The 23,784-nt window shown below is 35.0% G+C and overlaps 1 protein-coding gene across 1 annotated transcript in view; it reads right to left on the reverse strand.

The window, feature by feature from the left end:
• alpha-Man-IIb (alpha-Mannosidase class II b) overlaps positions 1–16,160 on the reverse strand; it is a 196,778-nt gene extending 180,618 nt beyond the window's left edge. Inside the window, exon 1 of the mRNA XM_014359271.2 lies at positions 15,777–16,160. The gene's annotated coding sequence lies outside the window, so the exon portion shown is untranslated. The remainder of the gene's footprint in view (positions 1–15,776) is intronic.
• Between the last annotated feature and the right edge of the window lie 7,624 nt (positions 16,161–23,784).

A 23,784-nucleotide genomic window follows, 5' to 3' on the forward strand; every position in this document is an offset into this window, starting at 1 on the left:
GTGGCCCGTCCTTGTATACACGCAAAAAAAGCTTCTCGAAAACCAAAAAGGGATGGGAGTAGGCTCGATGTTCTTTCCACACGTGGGTACAGAAGTATAGTGCCTATTACTGCTGCTGCAGTTGTTGCACGAGTGGTAGCATTTCGTTCCGTATGGTTTTCGCTCACGAATCAGCACAGACAATTAATAGCCTCCCCCCCCCCCACAATGCAGCCGACCTTAATTCTGATGAGCGCAAAGTAGGTACGAGTGAGCACTACGATGGGAGCGGCCGGACCGAGAGTTTGATTGGGTCATTGTCTCCGATCGAGCGCTTGCGGATTGTTTGTCGCGTGCATACATATATACGCGAAGGAGGAAAAGGGTTCGGTGGATGGTTGGTGGTGCTCGTTTACTGCGTGACTCGACAATTTTGGGGGGAGGGGGGTCGGTGGTTACCGGAGTTACCTGGGCCCGCTTGCCTGACGGTTTCACTGATTCACGATACTTTCATTGTGTTGAACAACGTGGTTTTTTTTTGTTACGCAGCGTTACGTGCATTTTTTTTTTAATTTAATTGGATCTTACTCACTGGAAAGAATATGAATGTTACGGGGCTGTAAGTAGAGTAAAACAAAAAATACCAGGAGAAAAAAGGACAATTTGTCTTATCTTGATTACAAAAGATGTTTTTTTTTTTTTTTCCTTGTAAAACATCTGAGTTGGCCAGAAATAAGCTTTTGTTTTCAGAAGCGATAGTTTAAAGAATACATTTTTCGATACCAACACAATATACATTAATTAGAGAAAATGTTTATGATTGTGTGAGTGTGAGTATAGGTCTTGTTGTAGGATGTCCTTCAACGTAAAAACTCAATGAACCTCGTACAGGTATCTTTGTTTCAGCAAATTTTAATTGATTCCGCCCCAGAGTTGATTGGTTACCCATTAAGACCGACTTTTTTTTATGACTCCTGGAAAATAATTTCGCTGCCACATCGTGCGGTGATTGATTGCGAGCAAATGGAAATTTTTTCCAGCGTCAATCGATACACAAAACTCTGCAGCCATTTAAAATGAATTTTGAAAGAAACGCGCGCATTATAAATTAATGAGCATGCGGTATAAAGAGAATCTACAAACAGTCAGAATTAAAACTAGTTGAAGAGTTACATAAGTCAAATTGATTTTTGGGATGTGCAAGTTCAAATTACTTGAAAGTAAAAAAACCCTACAAAATGAATTCACAATTTGCTGTGTGTTAACAGTACAAACAAAAAATGCTTTGTTTAAAATTTAAATTCAAATGTTTTTAAAATGCTTCCATTTACAAATTACTCCATTGAGTTTTATTCTAATTATTATTGAACTAATATTGAATATTCATTATTAAACATAATATTATGGGATCGAATAATTAAATATGCAGGATATCAAATATGGAATCAAATTGCAATGTTGAGAGTAGTTGCGGTGTATATGGCATAAACATATGCACAATGTTGTGTTTTATTTGTATCAGTCAGGTATAATATAGTAGATTCAACAACATTAAAAAAGTAGCGGTGTGTATTATATATTGCAACGGATAAATTCAAATTAAAATTTGAAATTAATCAAACAGGTATGTAACTCCAAATTTTCACGAAGAAAAAGTTTTAAGAATCTGAGAAATCAAAAATAATTTTTAATTATTAAAGGACTTCCGTTTTATAGTAAGTAGGTAATGGTATTTTTTACTTAAATTTCTTTATGTAAGCTTTATGCAAGCTTTACCATATTCAAGCTTTATGTGAGAAAAAATTACTGAAAAATAAAATTAAAAAGTATTTAAATAATATTGAAACAATGCAATTACTTGAAAAATTTAATTTAAGAAATGTTGAAATAATGTTTATTTTATTAAGTAAAAAATCTCAAAAGTACTCAAATAATCAAATAAATATTTAAATATTACGTAAATCGTGGAGAAAGGTCATTTTGTATTTATATGTTAAAATGAACTGACAAAAGTTACCTGTGTCAAGTATGCTAAAACTCGTCGGCTCTAGCAAAATGTACTTTTTGATGAAGTATTCACGTAAGCTTTTTTATCAGAAACAGAAATTTTTATTTTTTCAGTGCTGAAAGTTGAACATCAAAGCAGCAAACGAAATATTGCCTTATAAAATTGAAAAAAAAGACATTGCCGTTTTTATTAAAAAAATAAAAAATAAAAAAAAATAAAAAAATACAAATCAAAGTTTCATTTGGCTCCGAAAAACCGTAGAAATATGTCCAATTAGTTTGGAAACGTCAACTCATTCAAACTGAAAGGAAACGAAAATCACAGTAGTTCCTCGCGAGCATTGAAATATATTCAAGGTAAAAAAAAAAAAAAAAAAAAAAAAAAATACGCTTCAATATCCAATATAATGACTTCCACTCGAGTAATTCGAGCTGTACAGCCGATTAACGTGTCCGTAGAGCTATCAATTAGCCGCGCTCTTTTCCCAGAATCTGCAATATTAGCTTCAACCTGATTGTTTTCGCGTTAGCATAGCTCTTGGCTTCAAAAGACGAGCTTTTACCATGTGATACCTGCCCCCTCTTTCCTTATCGCGGATGAGAATAAAATTACACGTAGTCGCGAGCTTGTATGTACGTCCAATTGTCCGCCTGCGTGTGTATTATTACGCGGTGTACTGTGAGTTGGCTTGTTTTCAAGTTTTCTGCGAAAAGTGATACGGCGTTGCATGACTTTTTTTCTGATGGATCGAATGAAAAATGTTTTAATGTCCCCTTGATATCGTACGCGTCAAGGGGGGGAGGGTGTGTTACGTAATGGCCGAAATGTTTGGTGCCTGTCAGGTTCGAGAAAAATCTGAGTCACGTCCATGTTAAAGATCATCTCATGTGTCAAATGGATAAACAACAAAATTCCTCTGGCAGATGATGGATGCAATATACTTTAGATATCAAATTTTACGATGAAGTATGAAGTTTATATACTATACCACGTACTTTGTGTCTATTTTTCTTTTTAAATTGTTCTTCCTGACAAATGGTGATGCATTGGTTCTTTTACAAAAAAAAATTAGCTAAACATTGCTTAGAAATAGTAATTTAACACATTTTTTACCTCAATAATGGATTATACTTTTGAAAAAAATTGCATTTTAAAAAAATTGAAAAATATCAGTACTTGTGTCTGAGTAGAAAACACATGAAAAAATATTACACGTTACTGCTCTTAACATGAATTAAAACATACATTTTATATTAAAGTTACCGTAGTACGGCAGCCAAAAGTTTAACAGTTACACTGAAAGAAAAATGTAATAAAAATTACTGTGCTAGAATGATAATCTGGTAGTGTTCGGTCGTCTAGAGACTTTTTACTATTGGAATAATAATTTTAGAGTTTATAAGAGTAATTTTTGTTGTAAGAATAATGATTTTTACTGTTTTTACAATACAAATTACTGTCCAGAATATAGTATAAATTAGGTTAGCCAAAGTAAAAAGTCCCTAGACGGCAGAATGACACCAGATTATCATTTCAAGAAAGTAATTTTTATTATATTTTTCTCTCAGTGTATATACGTGTGACGGAAAAAAAGGCAGTCAAATTGAATGTTATACACATAACTTTACTATTGAATTAACATAATGTATTTATCTTATTAATCTAATTAAGTTTTATTACTATTAAAATATTATTTCTGCTTTCATTAAAAAGGCCATCATTGAATAGTATTGTTTTCTGTTTCATGAAAAAGAATAAAAATTACCTCAGCTGCAAGTATACATATATGCATGGTCATCTTGCAAAATTTATGCGATTACTTTTCACAATAGGACTTTAGTCAAACATAAGTTTTAGCATTTATTATTGAACATTTGTACCTAGATATTTCAGCAATATACCAATAGGCCCAATTAAATTTTAAAGCGATTCACAACTTGAAGTTGATATATGAATCTAGGATTGATTAGAACTACTGCACCAAAGAAAAGAAGACCTTTGGAACATTTACCTGTTCAAAATAGCTTATTCGTTTTGCAGCCCTATTTTAGTTTGTACACTTATTACTTTTGGTACCGTTGTAGTTTCCCCTTCATCAGTAAAACGTAAAAATGGTCATCACATCCCGTGGTAATACATCAAATCTCGATATAAGTTACCCTGAGTTTTATGCACTATAGCCCAAGCTATCAATAAACACACAGGACAGTCCTGAAGATTGCCGTCGTGGTCGTCAATCACAACCCGAGGCTGGAGAGTTTACGTATAGTAAAAACCCACGCGTCGTCGCATCAAGACACTCAGTTAAACGGGCCAAAAGAAAAACACGGAGTGTACGGAGAGGAGAAGATATGCAAGGAGACCGGCACGACTATACGTGCCCTTACCAGCCAGGGTGGATATATCTGTACATACTGTTGTACGGCTGAATTCAAGCCCGGAGTCTTGCCTAATGAGTCCAGGGTGCGCTCTAATGAGAATTTACAATTTGTCGGTTTTGCCTGCACGCCCGTCCATTACCTGACGAAAGTCTCTTTCTGGATTCCTTTTTCCTTCTCTTCGCTTGAGGCTAACAGACAGTGGCACGTTTGTGTGCGGTACAGTATACACGAGTCTGGATCCGGTATCCGGCAGTCGAGTGTATTTATGTATATACACCGCGCCCACGCGCTGGTGAGGGATCAGCTAGAAAATGGCTCCAAACGGAGTTGGTTGTAACAATATGTGGATCAGGATGTCCGTTGTTTCCCAAATTTCATCCATGGAGATAAAAAGTAAATTAACACGTGTCACTAGATTACATTTTGGTTTTCCATTCATGTAAAATGGAATTTTTAGTGATGCTGATTCTTGAGGCAAATAAATTTTTGAAGATAATTACGTTGTTTTTATTATTTCCTGCTATTTGTAAGAAATTCTAGCTGAAGCAGTGCTTGTTCAGGCCGTAAAATAAAATGAAAGATCCCGTGAATATTGTCCATCTCTAAAGTGAGAATCCAAATAAAGAATCCTACAAAATATTAGCTTATCTGATCTTATCAATAGTTATTGAGTGTAGACCTTGAATACACTGGAAAATTTGCATTGATTTTATTTCAAAGAACATGAAAGAAAAAACTACATATAAATTAGATTCATCCAATTTTCATGTCCATAAACATATCCTGTATGTGTGTATGTGAGTTAGTTTGTGCATAGTTGTAGATTTAAAATGTTACTAAGGTGATATTAAGCAAATAAATAGGCCACATACTTGATGAGAATTTCGAGTAACAGAACTCTTCTATCATAGTTGAGCAATTGAAGATAAGAATAAGATGCAGTGTAGGTACGAGTTGATTCTAAAAAGCAAGAAATATCAAATACAGACAGTTTTATCCCTGTACGAATTGTTAAACTATATAGTAGTATTAGGAAAATATGAAATTGATAAACTTTAGAATACTAAAGTTGTGTGAAAGTTTTCATGTAAATCATACAGAACTGTATGTAATGAGAGACATTGAAAAAGGCCATCTTAAATATCATATATGTGAGCATCGAAAGGTGTGCAAAAAAATTTTTGTTCGTGGAGAACATATATTAAATCGAAGACATAGTTTCGATTGAAAAAATATCAGAAATTCCAATAAAAAAAACGAGAAGACGTCAAAAAAATTATATATCAGCTATACTCGAATAATACCACATTAACTTCATTCAAACAATACATTGTAGTTCATTGAATCTACAGTAAATAAGTCAACTCCAATCAACACTCGAGTTTTGTTTTGACTGCGATAATGTATAGAATGTACATTGTTATACATGAGGACACTAGCTTAAACGTGCATTCATGTCAAAGTGTATGTTGTTATTAATAGTTGTAACTTTTTTTTTTTTTTTTTTTTTTTTTTTTTTAATAAAGTCAGCGAAACGTAGCTGATTTCTCGAGATATTTTTTGTCATTTTTTGGTCCTACTCTGATCGATCATTGTTTCTTTACGCGAAATATGGAGGACGATTATCGTCCTTTTCGAGAGCAGGAAGTACGTTTAGAACATAACAAGTGGCTAAATTTATGCAAAACACTATGTCTTGCATGTAAGGCACGACCAACCTTTTATAGGTTCCAGAGAATAAAATGTTACTGGAATAACAGATTTCAATTTTAATATTATTCCGTTATCATATTCAACTGAGTATTAGTATCAATGTGCTAATTTTGAATTTAAACGAACATTCGGCCATTTTCAGCCATTTTAAAACGTTTTTCAATTCTCAGCGTTTTTGTAACAACACTACAGGCAAAGTTTTTGTAAAAATACTATAGGTGAAATTGTTCAATACAAAAAAGTGTATTTTAAGAAGATCTACAATTTTCGTATGAAACATTTTGTCTGAAAATGTGATGTACAAATAGTAGATGGCGTAAAATGATTTTTTGGCTACATTGAAACGATTTTTGTCGATTAAATCGTTAAGACGGCACTTCAGAGAAAAACTTACTATGCAAAAAAGTTTTATTTTTATAAGCCCTACAACTTTTGTATTCAACATTTTTTGTAGAATTAGAATTTATTTCTGTGACAGGCAAAAAACGATTTTTTCGTTTTTTTTTCATATATTTTTCCTTACAGAGCGACTGCATTATGATATAAAGTAAAGTATACATCACAAAAAAGTTGTATTTCAAAGAGATGTACAACTTTGTCTTTGAACACCAAAGTGTAAAATGTACGTAAAGAAAGCTATTGCTGAAAAACTGGTTTTATTTTGTCTTTGAGCTTAGAGCACTGCACTAAAATGCTGTCAAAATTTTTTCTTCCAATGAAACTTGTCCAAATATAAACCATCAGCTTAGACATTCCACTCGAAGTTACGAACAAAATTTCAGCCCATTTGGATCATAATTTCTCAAGTTAGTTGAAAAACTTGATAACGTACATACATAGTTCCACACACACACTATGTGACCAACTCAGATCACTTTCGTATACTAGGTTGAACGTATGTTTTTACATAAAAAATATACGATTTATAAGTGGTTACACTTTTTGCTCTGATTTTGACGATTGAAAGTTGCTAAAGGAGATAGTGAAGTGGAGAAGTTTGACTTGTCCAAAAAAATAAAGAGAAAATGTATAAATTTGGGGAGAAACAGGACTGGGAGTACAAAGGGCTATAACAAGCATAAATGATACCAAAGAAGAGATGGAAAAGGGATGGCGTAAGAAAAAAAAGAGTATTTGATCAAGGAAAATCAGAGAAAGGTTGGATAGTAGGTAGACTATTCCTGACAAGGCAAGAATAAGAGTATATTTACCGAACGCGGGTTTCATCTCCCATCTAAACGTTTCACTTCCCCGTCTGAACTTTTATTCCATTCCACATCATACGTGGCAAACAATCCCTTATCAAAATGTATCAGTTCAAATATTATACCATCATACTTTTAAAAAATTAACCACAAATTCAAAATTCCTCCAAACATATACAAATAAAATATTCAGTGCTAAGCACAAACATCATAAAAGTCAAGATGGTTTCGTAGCAGACTGCTACTGTGCGCGTGTACGTTTATATTATACCCGTACGCCTGAACAAACACCTGCTGGGAGTCAAAAAAACGCCGCACCATGTAAATTTCGGTGTATGTATGTTTTCGGGTGCGAGGCGTATAAGCTTGAAAAAGCAGCCAGTCACTGTGCGTGTGTACATACAGGGTATAGTAAGAAATGCGGTAGAAGTGACAGTCAACGGAAAAGCGACTTGTAAAGAAGAGACTCGCGACACTTGAGTACAACCCTCCGGTTCACGTGTACGTGCGTATATAGATGCTTACCCGTTTACTTGCAAAGGGTGTACCTATGGAGGGAGTCTGTGTTTGTAGTGTTTTGACAAGAGAGAAAAAAAAAGACGTGAGGCCGAGGAGGCGTAACCGCGAGTGCATTTGCCTTTTAATTTTCCGCTCCACGCCCACGCGCGTGTGTGTACAACTGTTTATTCCGGGCTTACAACAGGAGCCGGGAATCCCCACGTTTTCCTTCCTTTCTTTTTTTTTTTTTTTTTTTTTTTTTTTCGTATGTTTGCTTTTTCGAAAGCTCTTGAGTGCGCTGTGGAACAACATTTTTCTTCGCGCTGCTTTGAAATCCCGCTGTTGTATTTCTTCTGCTTTTTAGGCGAATCTGTTTGCACGCAATTACGATTATCGTGTAAGTGTGTGGGAAAATAGCTGATAAACAGAATACATATAGACGTTAAGCAGAGATTTAGCTAAAGTTTTCCACTGCGAAAAATGTTTTCTATGAGACAACATCTTGTATTTGGATCATTTCGTGTCCAAAGCTCAGCAAAAACAATACTAAATCTACTATGTTGGTGTTTCCAACCCCCGTATTCATTTTAAAAAATGTAAGTTATATCTGTATTTTTCTTCATTACAACAAAAGAAGATGTTAATGTCTACGAAGGTGTTGAAACTTTATGCGATGATTAACTATCGGGGTTCCAACGTCTCTATTTCACGCAAGGAGGTATTGATTATTTGATGGCTCTATCTCTTTCAAATGACCCCTTGGTAATATTTCGGCAGTTGCTACGATGTCACCAATTGAAAACAAATAACGAAAATTACGTCAAACATTGTCATATGAATTATTGATTCGAGCACTAAACTAGCAAGCGTAGTTGGAACAGTTCACGGGACATACTAGAAGTAGTTTTTAAGCCTACACATGTGAAATTAAGGTCACCATAATATTTAGTTACAGAAGCATGAACTAAACGAATCAGTACAAGGATAGTTCCTGAAATAAACAACGAACCATTAAAAATGATAATTACAGTTATACTTATATGTAGATACATTTATGTGTAAATAATTAACCTTGTGTTATAAAGTTTCTCTTACCAAAATTATGATGTCTACAATATTTTCATTAAACATCCAAACATATTAAATTTTGTTACATTAAGGTCACTGCTCTGAGAAATATTCTGATGAGATGATGATCTTTACTCCTTATTGTATCAGAGTATATCTTTTATTTAATCACAAAACAACACATGTAATCTAAGACTAGTATTAAATGTTCATAAAGCCAAGTATATAAGTATACACAAATTGTTTACGCCCAACAACTTTTGTCGAATCTCTGTGCCAAAATCTTTCGAGGTTGAGTAAAAAAAGACAGCTGCACAATATACTGCTTATATATAAAGTGCAATAAAATTATGCAACAAGATATTCAATTATCGGTAGCCATAAAAAAAAAAAAAACTAGAGGTAGAAACGCATCTCATCGTAGCAATTGCCATATTTGAATTTGTACAATCCCTGCTTAAGATTGCTTACAACTGTAGTGCAACATATCTTTTTGAGCTCACCGCTGAATGGAAGATTTATGGTGTAGTTATATACGTGGCGACAGAGTAACGTTGGTCTATGTTCTCTTATTGTCAGTGGCGACATATTTTTCCCAGCGTGTTATTGTAAAAATTTTTTCTCTCAAAGATGGCTTTAAAAGAGAATCACCTTGAAAGCTATATGGTACACTGTTTTCAATTCGGAGATACATATAACTATTTCGTAATCAAGTCGACCTTGTCTTCTAACGATATTGCTTTTTTTACTAGGAATCTGCCTACTGAATATGTAGATGGATAACTAATAGTGTTTGTCAAAAGTACCATCAACTTTAATTTTTTCATTATACATATGCAGTGCATGAAGATGTATGTTTTTGTACGTTAGCGTTTAGATTTTTACCAAAAGTGAGGGGCTACGAAGCGAAAATTAAGGTGGTTCTTTCATGACTCCCAAGTCAAAGGTGCGACTGTCAAGTTGATATTTACTAATGCTGCTTAAATTTTAAACCATTTTTTGTTAATATTGTTTATTCAGGCAAATTAAGTACTGATTTAAAATTTTAGATCATAATATACGGTATAAAAGTTCGTAGGAATGATTATCTAAAATTCGCGCTTAACCTCAAAATACTAGCAGTAGATGCTTACTTATGCTTTCAACATAGGAAACGAAAATGTATGCCTGTGTTTGTTTGAATATCTTTTGATCAAGTCCATGAACATATAAATTTCAAGATGGCAGTATATTTAGTGTATCGTAAGCATTATTGTGTCAGATTTTTACTTAATTACGTTCAGTAAATAAATAACTAAGCTACAACTTTCAGTAAAAAAATGCTTAGTTGCCATAAGAGCACATGCTTAGAATTTAATTTTTATTTATCATTTTCTTGCGTTTATATTCGTCAGCCTACTCTGAAATGTTGAGGGGTAATGTATTGTAACTTAACAAATGATTCCTCAAGATTTCATGCCGTTCTGTTTATAATAATTTCATGAAAAAACCACCTTAAAAAACAACCAGCCAACCACCGTTTGGCGCATGTTTGACAAAAGCTTTACACTATCGAAAATAAGAGTAGAGTACGTTGTATGTCAATATATGTTTATGATATTTATGGTGTACAAATTTTTCAGATGTTTAACATAAACGTATTTTAGAAAAACTTTAAGAAGGTCACGATTGGTATATAAAAATTGGTTACATAATCATCGAATAGGATAGTGAATTAAATAACCTGAAACTGAAATGAATAGTTTGACTAAGTAACTTTGCTTGGAAAGAATTCATCTGAGTATTTGGAAGCCAAAAAAGTTTAAGTTAGACTTTTAAATTTTCATGAAGCATAAAAATGTATCTTAACTATAAAAATCAAGAAGAAAATTCCTAAAAGTAATCCATTAATTATGAAAAATATAATGCAGCACCCTACGCTAAACAAGTTTAACACTTCGTTAAAATTTTTACTCATCATCATTTCTCCCAGAAAATTATTTGTCGTACTAAACTTCATGGTTACATTAGCTCATTGCGAATTCTAATTTGAAATGCTGAGCTAGTTTGGTACTTTGATGTGTTGATTCAACAATTGAGCGATTCTTTCAAGTGACAAACAGTTTAATATTACCAAGAAAGCCTTTGAAATAACATCACCAGTGTAACTATTGAAAAAATTGAAAGAAGCAAACACAACTGTCCATGAATCATACTACGTATGAATCACACGAGCAAAGCATTTTCGTCAGAGCAAGGAGGAATGTATGTGATCAAGTGTGTTTGTTGGGGGATGCAAGAGCTGAGAAGGCTTGGGTTTTGGGGTGGTGAGCAGAGAAGGGAGTTAAGGGCTACTGGGGGGATACGAAAGAGTACGCATGTGTACAATGTGTATTTGTGTGGGGTTGGCTGCCATTAGCTAATAACAGTACGATGATACTTTTGTGCGGGGAGATCGTTAGTATTTTTGTTGTAGAGCTGTTTTCGTTGCTAAAATAATCTGATGCTGTTTGATTGAGAAGTTTTTATATTTCAGAAACGAAAATATCATCATGAATTTTGAGAAAATCACTACCTATTCGTAGTGTTCGTAGAATTATAAGTTGATAGAGCTGTTCACGAATAAAATTACCTAATGAGAAAAATATCGAGTAGAAAGTTCTCATGATTTGACTCTTTACTACTTTTTGGTTGGTTTTAAATTAGTAATTGGATATTTTGATGAATAACCACAAAAGTAAATGTTTTATGACGAAAACAATTTGATTTAACTCTAGAAAGTGGATCGGAACCGAAGTTTAAGATAAACTTTTTTATACTTGAAAAATTATAAAAATCCAGTTACTCAATCAACTTAAATCATGGTTTTGTTGGATTGAGCATTTATACTTTTTCACATAAATGTCATATAATGTGCATAATGTACTCTATATAATGAACAATGTTTATTTCTGTTTAACTATTGCTAAGCTTGAAAATATTGTCGGGCTGATGAATTATTTTCATAACGAGAAAAATTAGATTATTTCCAAGCCTTATTTTCGGCCTTTCTTAAAATTTCAATAAAAAAAAAAAAACACTTGTTCCAGTCCTTTTTCGATTCTTTACGTTAAGTTATTCATCCGATCTTTCACTTTGACGAAGTACATCGTTCAAAAAAACGCCATTGCGCTCGTATACCTGCGTATACTCGTGATCGCTCATACCTCATGACCCCGTCCACTGGTCGCGATGCTTCAATTTCCAGCGGCGACACACCCCCACAAACACCCAGAAATAAAACGATCCACCAGCAGAAAACATAAAGTTCCGGCGCATACATAGGCACCGGAAAAGCAAATAAACAATTCAGAGGACCAAAAGCACACAAACACGGAGCGAAGCATAAAGAAGCACATCCCCGGTTCCTCCCCTATGTCCTTGTATAAAATTCGAAGCCGAGGATAAAGTTACGTTCCGTCAGACTCCGGCGAGCCTAGACACTCGGCTGTAAATAATTCACGGGCGCCTTTTACACGCTCGTATGTATACACGCACATCAGAGGAATGGAAACAAACAAAATGTACGACGACAAGAATAGTCAAATCGGACCGAAGACTACGCGACAAACATCTCCATCGGTAGGTGTACTTAGTCCCAGACATGCACGTAATTTATAAACCAAGTTGTTGTACATGGCCCTCGCGAGGAGGCATCATTATACACGAGTACACTCGAGCGTGCGCTAACTGTAATGTACGTGCCTAATATGCGTGTCCGCGTTTACCTCCCGTACGCGCGAGCTTACGTGCGCCTGCTTATACTCGGAGGCTACGCGCGACTCCGTAAAAAGTAGCCTTCACTGCGCGGCGTAGCCGCATGATGCACATGTAATTTATATACAAAAATCCAGAGAGTACCTGGATGCCTTACGCACTGATATACATATGCATGGGCGATACGACGTTACCGTTAGGGCGACTACACGTCAGGCCCATACGAGGCTGTAGGAACTGATTGAATTAAGATTTTTCGCGTGTAAGTATGTATTTTATTTACTTCCAAGTGCATGTTTTTTGGCTTCGAAGTGTAAAGTACATAGTCTCCTGTGGTTCTACACGTGGATTCACGAGAATAGATCGAGCGAAGAAAAGACTTATGGAAAGCGGTCTAGACTTTGTGGGTTTTCGAGCGTGGTACACGTGGTGGGGGCGGGGGCACAGTTTCAGCTTCCTTTACGACCTGAGGTATTTCTCTTTGGCGCCATACCTCCTTTAAGCTGCCGCAACTGAGATACTGGCCGGGGGAAATGATTTCGGAAACTCTGTGGGAAGCTCAATTTTCGTCTTGGCTGAATTAGTGGGTATGTATATATATCCGCTTTCGTTACTTGACTGAAGGTATACATGTGTTTTGTTGTTGTGTGAAGGTTATTTTTTTTTTTTTACCCACCATAAGTTGAAACATGTGTCCTTAGAGTTGTAAAAACAATTTTGTGTCGACTCAGAGTTTTAGGAAATTTTTATTTCAATGAAACGACTATTTTTCCATGGGGATAAATTTTATGATGATTCATTGTATACCTTCTCCACCCAATAAAATAATTTGAAATTCCTTAGAAACGTAGGGCGTCAAAAATTAGTATCCCGAAAAAATTTTGTTCGACAACGTTGTCTAAAACTTAGCTCATAAGTAGAGTCTCATTTGAAATCCGTACACTTTATTAACTGAAGGAAACTAAGACCACTAAAATATTATCACCATTATCGTGAAAAAATCGTAGTACATGGCAACGCTCATAACAAGCTTTGCCAACTGGTTTATATATCATTTTTAAGAATGATTGTTTCACACGAGTGCCTTATATTTTCACTAGAGCAAAAAGAGTAAACATGCATAAATTGTCTATTTTTTTATGCAAAATAAATTTAGAGTCTAACATGGGACTAGATCTCAAGTGTATTAACTTACACTCTTTAATGCGTGTAATCAAAATTTTTGTTTCTTATAAAATGCATTATAATAGTCTTAATAAACATTTTAAAAACCAAATCGATGCTTCGTAAACTATTTTATCTATTGTATTAAAGTAAATAGTTTTTTTCTTCAACGGTTAGCATAAGAAGGCTGTAGAGAGTAAAACATTTCTATCACAGACTTTACACACTTGTATACCTGTTAAATCTGTGACAGCCAAGTTTTTTCACTCCACAGCTTTCCTATATTAGTTTTTCCCATTGAAAAGTATCTAGTTTTGTAAAACTGGATAATCACTTGTTGCACCATTCATTTGGTTACTCTTCAAATTCTTTTCCACGTCACCACGATGTATTTTATAAAACACAAAAATTTCAACTACACGTCATTCGAAATAGTCAAGACTTAGAATAAAATTTTTTAAGTTAAAAAAGTAGATGGTCAAGAAAAATGTAACTGATGAAAAAACACCCTTTCAGTTGTACCAGAAAAAATAATTTTTTTATCCTTATAGTTGAAAACAGTCATTAAAAAAAATTGAAGTCATTTTTTTGTATATAACTGAAGGAGTAGAAGTCTTACACATTTCAACAAAAAAGTAGTAGATCTTTAAAAAATTCAGTTTCATAGTATTTTGATTTTTATTTGCATACTCATCTTCATGCTTTAAAAATCGAGGGAACATGCAGAAATATGGAATAAAACTATTCTGTCGGTTATAACTTTTACAGCTAACATTTGAGTCCTAAATACGTTAAACAAAGTTGTAGATTCCACTAGAATAAGAATTTATGTTTCATATATTTTTATTTGGAATGTAATCCCGACGGAATATTAAAATAAAAAAAAAAGTAAAAATGCCTTGAGACTCATATTAACTCAGGGTAAATAAGGGTTTTTAACTTTGCTTTACCTCTTTTTAAATCAATATTTATGAGTTTATACATTTATAAAAGTGGAATTTAGTAGTTTTTGAGTCCAATATTAATAAAGAAAAGAAAATAACAATAATTTGACAAACAACATTCCTTAAATAAACGTTTAAAGCTAACTACTTTAAAAAAAACAGCGACAACACTTTCATTTAACCCTAGTTGGCATTTCACGATAATGTTATCGATGCAAAAGTAGTAGATCTCAAAAAAATCTTTTTTTTAAAGCCACTTTTTACTTTGGTAAAGAACATAGCAGTTGTGTTATAAATGCAAAAAAACTCAACTACATGTTTCATGATTAAAGATTGTATTATTCGCATCTAAAACCACACAACAGGTGCCGAGTGATGGTTGGTAGTAGTTTTCACGTCTTAGTGAAAAATTTTTGTTGTCATTTTTATGTATTCTCTTCTCTAGCTCAGATTTTTAGTAAACTCAGTAACAAATAATTTCTGTGCTGTCATTTTTATTCTCCTTTTTACACTTTCACTTCAATGTGGAATACTATATGCTTAATGTTCCAATTTCTGTGAACACAATAAACTCACAATCGTTACAAAAGTTTCAATTCCATGACAGACAATTGCAATATGGAAATTCCCCGCAGTATAATAAACTCCCCTCTACTTCTCTATCATTACTCGTAGAGTGACAATGAATGTTGGGTTACAAAAAACGCCTTTCACATACTAGCACTGGTCAATAGACATTCAAGGCCGTCCACTCAAAAGATTTTGTCACAGGCTCATGCAAATTCCAAAATTCCACAGAGGATGAGACCGCTCGAAAGCTTCACCCACTTCTACCACGACAAACATCTCTGCGACTTAATCAACGGAGTCCAGAAGACGTAATATCGCAGCTGACTGGTTTCCACTGCATATAAACGTCGGTTGTAAACGTTAACTCAGACACACGGGATAAACGCGGGAAAAGCTTTCACAAAGCCTCAAACTCCCCCGTGGAATTTTGTACCTAAGCCAGAATTGGCGCGCTAAACAATTCATGTGCTGGAAAACTTTAAACGCACGTGAACACCACACGTATATGTACCTGCATTAAAGAGGTCGGGATGCGTTACCGTGCCCTTGGATTTGCGTGTCAGCTGATGTTACTTTATTCCAAAAGTTGTGCCCTGCACATGTACAAAAGTGGAGGGATTTTGCTTTTGAAGTTCGTGCGCTGGGTTTTTTCTTTTTGGACTAAAATCACCGTGGCAATGTTAAAAAAAACCGAGTCGAGCGACAACTTGAACTTGGTTGTGAAGAAACACACGAATCAACACTTGAGGCAGGTGGAAATATAAACTCAGCTAACAATCATCACCATGAATTCCCGATCGAGCATATAGATTCACAGGTTCACACAACAAAGAATAAACAAACAAACAAACAAACGAACGACACAAAACATACGGGGGATAAACCGAAAAACGAGTCAGACACGCGCCGTTTTAGTCTCTCTCGTAAGCCGGCACGTCAAAGCCCCGCATAAGCCGCGCACGCCGTAGAAATTTTAACGAGAGAAAGGAAAAGAGAGAGAGAGAGAGAGGCCTCCGTCCGGTCTCGACGGAGAACCACGCCGTACTAACTAGATTCGCTCTCGTCGTTGAAATGCAACGGGTCTCCCCTCGAATCTCTTTTTCCACGCCGTGTATATAACGTACGATCCGTATACCAGCAACAGCAGCATCAGCAGGAGCAGTCTGTATATATATACGTGTAGGTGCACCGCGTCTACTTTGACATGCCGCCGGGCCGCTCAGAGCGCATGTGCCGATAGTAATCCCCCGAATCCCCGAGAGCGTGCGCGCGCAACGTTCTGTTATTCGTGCTGTTGCTCTTTATCCGGGCGAGTCCGTGAAAAAGTGTTCTTCCAAGGATTCGTGTGCATGAGTCCTTACGAGCGGTCAATGGAAATTTCCAAACTATAGAAGATAATATGACTAAGTGAGCTGTTTGACGAGCTGGTTTTGATATTTTGTTCAGGTGTACTATCACATAAATGTTATGAGTTGACAATCTGCTCTTGACAGACACTCGTCAAACCCTCAATCGAACAGAGTACACTTAAATTATAGGTGAAAATCTGACGTTGAAATCGCAACTCTTTTACTATTGTCTGAAACTTCTAGTTTATCAGCATTGAATCTCATGAACCGAGGGTTTAAAAAAAGTTGTACACGAAACAATTAATTTGACCAAAACACCGATGCAAGTTCGTTACATATGACACACGGAACAGTTAAAAATATGTAAACATTACCAAGACATTTCATCAAATTTTGGAGCCACAATCAATCACTTTTTCGCAGATTCTTCCATGCACGTGTGTATATACTACGTCGAAAGCTCAAGCACTAACATATACAGGACGGCAATACCGAACACAGAGAGCTTCACTCAAAGTGTAGGAGAAAGTTTGGTGTGGAGGAGAGGGAAAGAGAGAGCTGAGGATGACAAGGCCAGACGAAGGGGAGCCGTAGGCTATGAGTGCGTGGGTGCAATTAGGGATCGGATGCACGGCAGTGGATGATCTTCGCAGACAGAGATACGGAGTATGATGCTGTTATCGGTAGAGGCAACGCAGATATTAGGGGTGGATAGGATTGTTTGACCCTTACAGTTCTCGTAATGGAGGCACTGTTCTATTTTAGTGTGGAAAAAGTCGCTCGAATGTAAACATTTGAGACATGTGGTAAATTTTTTGCGGGTGGGAGTGGATTGGAGTTTTGTAGCGGATAATTACTGTACATTTTTGATTGGATAAGCAGAGGTGAATCATGATTGAATTAGTATGGCTGTTGAATGAAGCATTAGACCTTTTTCGGTTAAGTTATTTCAAGTGCTGATATGGAAAACCTCAAAACGAAAAAGTAATTTGGGGGTGCAAAATTTTTCATTACCTACACTCGTACTTTCGTCTCAAAGAAAACATCGCTCATATACAAATTATAAAACTTTGATTGCTACTTCAAAAAAATATGTCGTATTGAAAAAGCAGTGAGTTATTTTTTTCCTTAGCAAAATTAATTAAAGTAAACCAAGGTAACAGATCTTTCAAAAGTACGTCCATACCGACGAGTTCATTGCCGTACACGATGCGAACAATTGCGGATTAAAAGTTTTGACTTTCCCGGGAAGAAAAAAAATGTATAAAACTTGAACAAGTTGTACTGCTGGTATAGAAGGAGTACTAACGCGTGCCTTTTGAACTCGGACACAACCCAGGAATAGTTGTAAATAGAGTTTGGAAGAAGAAGTGCATCGACCGATGTTTTTATTTTAGTCTCCATAGCCTAGAAAAAAATACCTTAAGTTTTACAAACTTCTCCAAATGGATATTCCCGTCAAGAATCATGATATTCTCAAAGATTTTATTATTATTTTTTAAATCAATGGTCAGTGAGGAAAGATTGACCCTGTCTCGAAGAAAAAAAAGCTTAACATTAAGGTAAATGCTTCTATAACCGAACACTCAAGCATCTTCAGAACTTTGAAGCCCAATAAATGAAAAAATAATTATGTTTTATGCATTTTTTCAAAATCCTATGATGATGTAGAACGTAATAAAGTGATTGTTACCGAAATTGTTGACCAGCTTTTTAGTTTCAAGATAAATAAATTATTACTCATATGCCTCTCCTTGTACTTGTACATAAATGTATGAGAATTGAGGTTCCCCTGTGTTTAAAGTTTAATGTACCTAAAGTTGAACTTTTTTGCGTGCAAGAGGATTTCATTTATGTAAGGAAAACAACTAAATAATCCTCATTAGTTGATAATGTGCATTAAATATTGCAGGAAAATAAAGAATAAAGCGTTATTAACATTTATGAATGAAAAAACGTCTTTTCTAAAAGATTAGAAGTTATAGGTTAAGAGTGCGTTGTAGTACAAAACTAAACACAATGGCCTTGTAGCTGAATACAGCCGTTCAACTACGGGTGCACTTTCCATCAACTGTGTACCTATAAAGAAACACCTGCAATATTAAAGAAAAAAAAAAATATATATATATATACATATATATATAAACATTAATTTTCATCAATGATTTTATAACATACCAGGCTATTGCTAGTACTCTTTTTTTTGTATAAAAGTATAATAAAAAACAACCTTAAGTACTAATAAATCTTTCTTAGCAAATGGTTGAAGCAAACTCATAAAAATCATTTGAGTATTAGGCAACGATATTCAAAGTTCAATTAGTTATCTCAAATATGATTTTATCAGTCCATAAATGTTTCTCCTCTTCGATAGAATTCTCACTAACACACATATTGTTACAAGTTTAGTGATCAATTGTTATTTAAAATGTAATAAGCTAAAATTTCATGAATGTTCAGTTATAGGTACTGTTCGGTTATAGGAACACTTACTTCATTTTCTTTTATGCAGTAGATTTTTGTGTTTGACTTTTTTTACCATCGATTTATTCAATCTCATTGCTGAACCTTTATAAACAGTCTGCTTATAAATATTTGAAATCGCTGTAACTCTTCATTTATTTATTGACGATGGTGACCTCAAACTGTGTACGTCGCTGCAAGCTTTTTTTATCTCATTTCTACATTAGAATCTAAGTTACACCATCCGTTGACACAGTATGTGCAGGTCACATAAGGATTCTGCACATTTTCATTGTGCACACGTTAATGTTCACAAGAACTGTCCACTCAATTATAACAATTATTAACCATAAAATGGTTTGTGCACATTTTTTTCTACACAAAATATTTTTTGTAATTATTATTTTTTGTTCTTAGACAATTGTGACCAAAATATTATGCAAAATAACTTTTACATGTTCCAACTAGCGCCCCCCCCCCGCGACTTGGCTTTGCCCGAGAATCACTAAATGGAGCACCGTAGTGTGTTGACATGTAATGTGAAACGTTTTCAGTGAAAAATTATACATTTAGTTCTGACACTTCTCAGGACAGAAATCTTCTTATTAAAAACAAATCTGTTCCAAATGCATACAATTTATTTGGTCAAGTAAAAAGCTGTAAAAAGTAAAAAAAAAGTAATTATGTTGAAAAGTACCGTGCATTCCTCATTTCATAAAATAATTGTTGGCCTTTAAAGGCCGTTTATTTGCAGTTTCTCCCGTTTAATTCATGAACAGGGCTATTTTTCAAGGCTGTGAAGATTCAAAGCTCACTAAAAATTTATCATTAAAAAATTTTTTTCTCCTATCTCACAACTTTATTACTAGAGCAACAAAGTACTGGAGCCTAATCTCTACGTTATTTATCGCAACAAAAATACAAATACATATTCTACCTATTTAAAAATCTGAAAGATTCAAGAGATGACTATGAGGGTTATAGTGAAAAGCTGATCTCTCACTTAATAAATTCTTTCGTCACTTTCTTGACGCCTAAAATTGTATTCATAAGATGCATTTGAAGTTTTCCTTCTAATTCGACTTATTGTGACTTTTGGCATAGTTGAGACTCTTGTGAGCCCTAAAGGCTATTTTTCAACTTTATTAGGTTGTAATATATTTGTTGGCAAGGTAGTTCGATGTCCGATGAACCTGAAAAGGACCGGTGAGCTTTTTAAGTAAAGTCTTTCTTGACTGAAGTTTCCAGCAAACGTAACTGCCTAGATACCTCAAGGTTTGAAGCTTTGGAGCTAGTTGTAGAGCTCTTTCCCGATGTCTCCTGGTATAACGTCGAAGATGGTGTCTAAAGAACTTTTTTTTTCAAACTCAGTTGTTTTGGTGATCTAAGGTGGAAAAGTTGGTTCGTGATGCTTGCCCGTTGGTAACTGTCCCGTTGGCTCACATTTGTTATTTTTTTTCATAGCTGTTAGGTTCTCCCAGCGCAGACCTTGGAGAGGATCGGTGATTCTTGGTTGAATGCTTAAAGTTGAGAGGGTAATATAGGGTCGTCGGTCACCGGGGTTCCCAGCCTTGCGACGAACAACTCTGCTCGTGACGTCTGCCAGTGAATGACTGACTTGGTTTAACAGTGGCCGGCTTTACATAGTCTTTGAGTTGACGAATCGTCTCCCGAAATCGTAGTAAAAATGTATTAGTTGGCAAGGTAATTCAAACTCAGGTGGCCCTTGAAAGAACCGATGAGATTTATGGTTAAGTAGGGAACGTAAATACTTATAATGGCCCTGAAAAGGACTGGTGGTGAAACTTGCAGCTATTCCTTATTATTATTCTTGATGATGGAGAGCCAGCTACGGGTAGCTTGACTCTTATCCTTTGAGTCTCTTTGTACTGAGACCGTATAATAGGAGGGAGCTACGACGCTGACCTAAGAATATTTCGTCTCCAGGTCGTTCCCCAGATAACTAACCGTTCATCGGTAGTCAGGAAAATGGGCCTGGAGAATACCTTCTCTGTAGATATGCCGTTGGAACGACCACTAAGGAAGCCGTTGTGGCTGCCTGTACTCTTCAGGGCTGTCTTCTCTGGCTCGCATTTGAAAAATAAAATTCTCTGACGGCACCAGGTCGGATGGTTGAACGGCCACAAAGCTCTGAAGTGCTGGAGCAGGTTATGCTCCAGCTAGAAACGTTTCCTGGTGTTCCACCGGAGAAGTTGACATTCCGAACGCCTGATTTCCCGTGGCACTCATTTATTTTGGGGATCCGGGATAAAAACCGATTCATTTCGCTCGTCCATGAAAGAAGAGTGTCATCGATAGTCGGGATGCCCAGCTGCACGACAGATTCCTCTGTTCTTGGTGTAGTGCTGATGATCGACTGCGATGATTGTCTACTTGATGGGGCTTCTTATAACCACTCTTCACTATCTTTGGTTGCGAGTGGCTTCAATTTTACCTCGATGCCACCTAGCGGATCCTACTGGACTAAAGCGCAAAGTTAGCTTATTTTAGCAAAACTTTGAGCTTATTTATCGCTATTGTTATTAAATTTTTTAAAATAAAAACTATACTAAAACCATCTAGGAAGTATCATGAATCAGTGTGCAAAATTTCAGCAAAATCGGTTCAGTAGTTTTCGCGGTTAGCGATTACAACGGTTTTAGCGACTTTGCTTTATATATTAGTAAGATAAGATAAGATAAGATTAATTTTAAATATAAAATTCAATCTGGTTAATTTCATCCCCTTTAATTCCTTATTTAATAATTCTGAGAGAGAATTAATGAAAACTGTACACAAAAATGAAATTGCGTGTAATTTTCAAAGTCAGATTTTAATTATTTTAATTTTTTAAATAATTTTTGGAAAAGTAGCTTATAGCTAGTAATGATACGAATATATGTATAGGGATATAATTCATAGTCTGAATGGAATTTTCTGATTTCTCCTCATTAGAATGATATTAAACATACATTACAAATAAGGTAAAACCTCATGACTGCGACTTCCTGTTCTCTCTTATTTTTAATTTATTTTTAATTTTTTTCAAGAACTAAGAAACTGTTTCCTATCAGTCAGCTTGATTGTTTTATCTAGAGAATTGCGTAAAACATTAATAAAACGAATATTTTCATGACAACTTCGAAATGCTGCTGTCAGTGAGTAATATTTCATGTAAACAATACAATAATTTTGTACAATTATTCACTATCTAAAATTTGTCATTAAAAAACTTTTAAGAAATCATCACTAAACCAATACCTTATTTATAAATTAAAAAATGTAATCATGACATAAAAGAAAAAAAATTGGTAACCACACATAACATATTGTATTGTATGTTGCAGCACTGTTCAACTGACAGATATTTGCATAACTAGGTCTCACATACCCAAAAATTTGATTCGCTCAGGCTGTACTTAATATTGTTCTAACACTTTGCCTCAAACTAAAAATGCCAAGTCCTAGACGAGAAATCGTCGAGAAGTAAAAATGTACTTTTTAAATCGAATAAAAACATCTTAGCGTCCATCTCATCCCAAAAGGAAATAAGGTATGGATTGAAGTGCAGCACCAAGCTAGAGAACGTCATTTCGGGGTTTCGCGTAGAATTTCCCACCACTGTGACCGTTTTGGCAGCAATTTACATAGGCACGTGCACGAAATTGACTGCGCACCGGAACGGGAGGTAGCAATTCGGCCATTAGTTTTGCTCTCCGTCTACTACAGGGCGGTCGAACGACGTGGTACTCTTCTGGTTGCGCCTCACTTTGTCTCGTTGAGTGCAGCTGTTGCTGCACAGTGAATGTTTTAGATCCTTTCATAAAGTTACGGTTTTGGGAGGCAAGTAAGAGAACTGACCTGGTGCTCACATGTGTGAGATTTTGTTATAAAAATGATTAGATTTGTTTGATTATACGGATGGCAATCATCATTAATTTGATTGCCTTAAAAAACATATAAAGTCTGAAGATTTTGTTATAATGATTTTTTTCTACTAGTTTTCAATTTTAAAGAAAGTAAGTATAACGATAACCTTTTCCTTTGTATACTGAAACATCTTTTTTTCCATTTGAAATACTTACTAGAACGATTTATATTTTCAATAGCTGGTATTAAATGTCGTAATACATGAATGAGTTCAATTATTAGAATTATGAGAGAAATATGAGAGTTTCTTTCCATACGTGCGTGAGAGCATGGATTTGTTTTTGTAGAGGACCAGCTCTTCTTTGTTATCCGTTGGTTCATTTTGGCAGTTCTTAATTGAACTTTTTTTTTCATTACTCATTATACATGAATTAGTTCTATTAACTTTTCAATCTACTTCTCAGCTATAAGTTTCTACATGCTTACAAAATATCGTTATGTCATCGTTTATTGAACATCAAAATCGTTGACGATCAACTTATCAAATTACTTGGCCACAAAGAAAAACATAAAAAGGACCAAGTCAATGAAGAAGGGTTCAGATACTAATGTTGTAAATTGTTGAAAAAAGGTGTTGTTAACACTATTGGAGCTAGTTAAATAGTCGATATACCATTAATCTGATTATTTTCTAAGATGCCTATCGTAAATGAATTCGATAACTGAAGTAAAAACTTCGCCTGACCTTGCATCAACTCTTTTTTCAACAATCGCTCTCTCGAGGAATCTCGAAAGAATCACCCGGACATATCCAACTCGAAACTCAAAGAGACCTAC

The sequence above is a fragment of the Copidosoma floridanum genome, unplaced genomic scaffold (genome assembly GCF_036245765.1).
Source record: "Copidosoma floridanum isolate Cflo_tuat_1 unplaced genomic scaffold, Cflo_Japanese_pri ptg000020l, whole genome shotgun sequence".
In the NCBI taxonomy this organism is placed as follows: domain Eukaryota; kingdom Metazoa; phylum Arthropoda; class Insecta; order Hymenoptera; family Encyrtidae; genus Copidosoma; species Copidosoma floridanum.